Source organism: Ailuropoda melanoleuca, chromosome 5 (assembly GCF_002007445.2).
Source record: "Ailuropoda melanoleuca isolate Jingjing chromosome 5, ASM200744v2, whole genome shotgun sequence".
NCBI classification, from domain to species: Eukaryota; Metazoa; Chordata; class Mammalia; order Carnivora; family Ursidae; genus Ailuropoda; species Ailuropoda melanoleuca.
In genome coordinates this window covers 51,429,055-51,435,083 of record NC_048222.1, presented here as the reverse complement: position 1 = coordinate 51,435,083, position 6,029 = coordinate 51,429,055, and the positions used below count along the sequence as shown (strand labels likewise).

Below are 6,029 nucleotides of genomic sequence, written 5' to 3'. Positions count from 1 at the left end.
CTGGGTCTGTCTTATTTGATGTGACTTTGGGCAAGCTACTTATCCTCTTAACTCTCAGTTTTTAACAATAAAATATATGATAATAATACCTGGGTCATAGTGTTGTAAAAAATATGGTATATGCAAAAAATATGGTATATTGTATAAGCAAACCTAGTGTTATAATGGTATATTTAGTCTAGTTCCCAGAAAATAAGTGTTTAATGAATGTTAGTCCTTTTCTGTCTTGTTTGTATTTGTCCTTTTTTCCTCCTTTGACAGGATAAACTTCTTAAAAGAAACTATGTCTTCTTTCTCCTTGATAAGGATTCATTTTAACTAATAAAGTGTTCTAAAATAAAATGTGTGCACTCACTTTAGGGGATTCCCTTCATCCCCAATCAGTAATCTCCACTAACATTTTCCTAAAGATAGCATCCAGTTGTGAAGCTGTTAGAAAGATCTCACGAATTTGCAGGTGGTTAGTATGCACCTGTGTGTTATTTTCCGGTACTATTCTGATCCCTAACATCTCTTTGTCTATTTCTCTCTTTTTCTCAACCTTGCTCTCATTTTCTATTTCATTCCCCTACTCCAAAAAGTTACATTGGATATTTGCAATCAAACTCTTCCACTAGTTTGTTTTATACTCATACGAAATTCAAATCATATTTTCTCATAAAATACAATTGCCTAATTATGAAAGATAACGTGATTTCCCAAGGCAGGGTCTCTGGTCTCTTCACCCCTTCCACTTCCTAAAGAGTCAAAATGCTGCTGCTCTTATTAGCAGGAATGGGAAAAATGCAGGGCAGACACCTTGCTCTAGAATACTGAAGTCAAAAGGTGAGACAACAGTGCTGACATCCTTAACCTTGGTCTGCAGTTCTGACTGAACAAATCAAATATTCTTTCTTTCCCTTGTTGAACTCTAAGAAACCATTCTATTATGTCCACTAACTTCAGTCCATTCATTTGTCCTGCTTCCGTGCCCCAGATTCATCTGGGGATCACACTGTGGTAGCAAGAAAGAATCTCCCATCCACCATGGTGCCCATTTACACCACTGCAATCCAGAGACTTCCTGTAGAAGGAGAATCAAGAAAGATTAATAAAGGAGAGTGGCACCTGGGTGGCTCAGTCTGTTGAGCATGCGACTCTTGGTTTCAGCTCAGGTCACAATGTCAGGATCGTGAAATCAAGCCCCATGTCAGGCTCCATGCTCAGCGGGAGTCTGCTTGGGATCCTCTCTCCCTCTCCATTTGATCCCCCCCCAAAATAAATAAGTCAATCTTTAAAAATAAAAAAGAAAGCTTACGAAAGGAGAAGAAAAACTAATGGAAGTCTGCACATGTCAAAAAAAAAAAAAACCACCTCCCAAAAAATTGACAAACACAATGCACTGGTAAAATTACAAACTTGAGGATTCAGAAAATAAAGGCACAGTTTCTTTCTAAAGAGCAACCACATTTGGCGATTGCTGAGATAATTCTAGTTTCAATGTATTCCCTGTGGAGAAAAAAAATCTGGGTTCATCAAGCAGAAATGCTCCCTACATCTTCCATATTTAAAAACTTAGATTTACTTGAACTTTTAAGTTCACCATCTGCCAAAAGTCTAAGTCTGTTTTCTTATAAAATCAAAACCTGGGTTTCAGCTGGTGTTAATAATATATCTATATTACCCATAATTGCTTCAAGCTTCATTTTGGCATGATTAAGGGTAATCATAATCCTTTGAAAAGTTCATAGTTTATTCTGTTTAAAGCTACTGTTAGAGTTAATGCATTTTCATTTTTCTACCTTCCATTCAATTAATCTGAAATCAAATATGCATTTCTTTTGATTGCGTCAACTTTTATCTTTCATCCCATATACCAAAGTAATAAGTTTGAATGCCTAGCAGAGAGGAATAGATTTATGTATTTTGGTTACCAAATCCTATAAAAATCCTTAAAATATGCACAATGGTATCACATTTATGCAAAGGTCATATGTAAAGTAGCTTCAGCCATCTGGGTTGAAGCTAAGAACCCTTCAATTAAAAGTCAAGGTCTCTGGTACAAAAAGTAGAAGTTGCTTGTTGCTGCTGTAGCAGCCTAGTGGTCTTCTATTGCTTCTTTACTGCCAACTAGCCACAGCTGCAAGCAGCCAAAGTCAGACACTCTGCCAAAGGCGGTGGGGAGGAGGAGCTGTAGGCACCAGTACCCCCAAAGACATTCTGCTTTCAGGTATCTTCTCACACTACTAGTCTTGCCTATTTCTTTATTGTTCTGCCACTCATGACTTCCTTGGAAATGGTGACGATTTCTCAATAAGCCTTTTTTCCTACCTAAAGGTAAAACTCTTGGCTCTACTCATTTCTTATTGCACTTTCATGACAGCCCTCCCAAGCCTTCAGGAGAAGGAAGGGGCCAAAGAATGAAGTTATTGGTGTTACTGCCTACATAGTATATTTCTACAAAAATGCCAATTAATGACTCCAATCCCCTCCACCTCCCCAGCATTCAGCTTTCTTAGTTGAAGGACTGTAGTCAATTCTATCTACTGTAGATCTTACTTCCAAAACCAAACCATCTGTCATATCCCCCAAATCTTCCAAGCTTCCACCGAAAGGGAAACCTCTCTGGTTCCTGCAATCAGCTTTCCTTTACCTCTATTCTCAACCACTCCACTCAATGTCCCAGCCTCCCAAAGACAATATGCAGATTACCTAAGGCCACTGAGCCTGAAAGCCTCAGGATTTGTCTTTTTTCTTATTTCTTTTTTTAATTAATTTATTTTTTTCCTTCAATTCCATGTCCCCCTCTTCACAATACAGGCAAAGGGCCTGGGCCAGGTTGTATATGGGTGGATTTTCTCTGCCTCCTTTTTCCGTACAATCGGTGTAAGAATAGCCTGTGGTAAGAACCCTGAGGTTTTGGGCAACTCTTGCCCTAGATCTCTAAAACTGAAACCTTGCTAAGTGGCTTCAGTACACTGTGTTACCTTGTGTATCAATGAACCATGTACACCCTAGAACACAGGTCTTGTGGTAGACCTACCGCATGCAGGGCAACACCCCTCCCAGAGCATCTATAAGATACTAATATCTGCAACAACCATGCCTGAAACAGGTTTAGGGGCCCTGCGAATAAATGAAGCAGGGGGACGATTTAAGCTCCCCTGTTTCACAGCCAACGACTCAAGCCACAATAGGCTTTCTATGGCTGCCCTTCTGCGTAGGCCCAGACTGAGCACAAAAGTCTGACACAACTGGTATCCAGTGATTATTAGTAAAAAGATGCACCCAAAATGGAATTCTATTGAGGATAAGAATTCAGATTTAAAGAGCCTACACCAAGTCTCAGTCATATGAATCCAAAGACAGAGGTCCCCTTTGTATATCAATCTGACCTATAATGATTTGATTGCCTATAGAATACAGCACTCTGAAGTATAGTAAAGGATATCTTTGGAAATTCATTATAAAACAACCTGTGTTAAGGCATTTATATCTAGAGAGTCGAAATGTGTTAGGATTTCAGAGCAAAGTACAGATATGCTTTAGGAATGGAGAAAATTTATAAAAAGTCCTAAGTTTAACATTACTTTATTCCCTTTCCCATTTCTTACTGAATCAGGAGAAGGGAATAATTCAAATTTCCTTTACTTTTTATATTCATGTATATGTTCCATAAATTATCTTTCTTATACTTATTTCACAGGCAAACTCTTAAGATAAATTCACAAAAACAAACAAATCTTACTGTATATCTCTTATTTGTTTTTCCCTGTTCTCCATCCTTCTTCCTGCTACTTACTCTGGGGGTCAAATTTTTATTTTCTCAACCTTTTCCTTTATGGATATGCTCAATCTCTGTTTCAGCTGACTTGCCCTACCCAATATATCTGCCACTAATTTTACATGAATAAATTCCCTTACAACCATCCTGTTTTACGTCTTCTGACTCTTCTCAAAATAAACTATTCAAAATAAATTATTACCCTGAAGAACTTGAGTCCAAGAATCCACTGAAGTTATATGAGTGAGGCCTTATAAATTTTTAACTGTTTCAGAACAGGTGAGATTGGTTTAACTAAAAGCAAAGTATAGGTGAATTCAAAGGGAAGATGGAGCATTTCCTGCTTAAGAGCACTTTTATATTGCTATAACAAATTTGAAAGTCCTGACATAATTACAAGCTATTGCTTTTCTTTGATAATATAATATACAATATTTTAAGTTGTTTTTATTCGATGCTTTAAACCTTTAGCAGTGAAAATCGCCTACTTGCCCAGTGAGCTGTAACCCTGATGCATTATCTGAAGAGAGAAATCTGAAACAATTTTAGTAGACAACAAATATCAGAGGCCTAAAAATGTATTGGACCAATGTGTATGTAGTGAAAAGGGGAGAATTCCTAGGGCTAAAATAAAGAGGTTTGGCCATGTGACTGAAGCAGGTGCCCTGGGGGAGTAGGGGTGGATGTGGGGAGTGAAGGAGTTGAGAGAACCCAAGCAACTAACCGGAAAGCCACTGAATATGTTTTCCAAACTCAGTCAGCCTCCACTGCCCCAGCTTCCTCCATCTCCCACCTCTTTCCTAACTTTTTCCAACTGAGGTCTCTGAGAAAGGAGAGAAGATAAAGCAAGAGACAAGAGTCAATCTTAGTATCCAAAGACACCAAGGGAAGGAACAGGAATAATAAGATTACCAATCAGTTCCCCCAAAGAAGGGGAACAAAGTAACAAAGCACCCACTCGAACTTCTGAAGGAAGATAGGAAGGAAAGAATGGGGGAAAGGAATCAGAATTCCAGAGAGAAAAAACCAGATATTGCATAATCAGCATCTTTTTTATTCCAACTGTCTCCCACAAAGTTAAAAGAATCAAATTACTTCCAAAACCTGATCTTTGAATAAATTAACTACTTTACCATCACCGCCCAGGCAAACTGAAATATATCAGGAAAAGTATACCAAGAGAATGTGTGCACATTAGGTTGTAGAAACTCTTTGTAACTGATGAACAGCCAACATTGAAAACTTTTATTGTGTCGAATTCAGACCTAAAGATGAATTTTTCCACTTTCACTTTTTAAAATTCCATTGTTCTCCTACAGAATTAGTGAGATAAAAAATGTTGTGTACCTTTTTTTTCCTCCTCATTGAAAGGCTGGTTAACAGACTTCTCCAGCCCTTCCAAAGTTATCGCAAATAGCCCAGTGCCCTCTACTGGCGTTCCCACCACACTGCTTCTCTAGCCCCTGCAGCTATTGGGTTGTTTTAAAACGTTCTGTTCTGCAGCTACAGCTCCGCAGATAAATTAGTGGCTTAAGAAAAGTGCTGTTTGGATTGAACACAAATCATATGACAAGCAGAAGGATAAATAGGTATAATGGACTCTAGAATCAAGCAGTACAATTATTTATGGCAGGGTCAATGATTATGCCATTGCCCTCTTTCAAAAAAATATTCAATTTGATTTTTTTAAAAAAACAGCTTTGTTACATGTCTGAATTACCATTAACTGTGGATTTACATGACTGGCTTCAGAAACAGACAATGAACTGAATCAAATATAACCAAAGTGACCCAGCAAGCAGGGGAGTGATGAGAGACCATTCTGCTAGGCCATTTGGAGGGAACCTAATTTTCTCCAGATTTACATACTCTTAGTTCAAGATGGGAATGGGCTAAGGGAGTCAGATGCTATGAGGAAACAAAGCTCCTTGAGAAGGATAAGTTGAGCACTTCCAGAAAGCAACCCTTTCAAACTTCTTGAGAACAATTTCTTGATAGAACCCTACAGTCCTTAATCAAATGGCTTTTTAAATGACATTATAGGGTGACCCATGTCGGTGGGGAGTTTTTTCCAATAGGAGATTTTGTTCTCCGTGCAAAGGTTCATTTTATCCTTATATGAAAAACTCAGAGCCTCCATATTTGCTACCAAAAACTAGCTAATAATCCAAGAGTAATTTCAATCTGGTATCTCTGAGGTCTCCCTGTGATAAAGAGAACAGACATCACCACAGCCCCCTGCTCTATTCTGACTGGTCTGTTCCTG

At 38.3% G+C, this 6,029-nt stretch overlaps 1 non-coding gene across 1 annotated transcript; it reads right to left on the bottom strand.

Moving 5' to 3' along the window:
* Positions 1 to 2,774: 2,774 nt before the first annotated feature.
* Positions 2,775 to 2,898, bottom strand: LOC117802514. Its single transcript, XR_004625889.1, has one exon. It is a non-coding gene; the product is annotated as a small nucleolar RNA SNORA51 (small nucleolar RNA).
* Between the last annotated feature and the right edge of the window lie 3,131 nt (positions 2,899 to 6,029).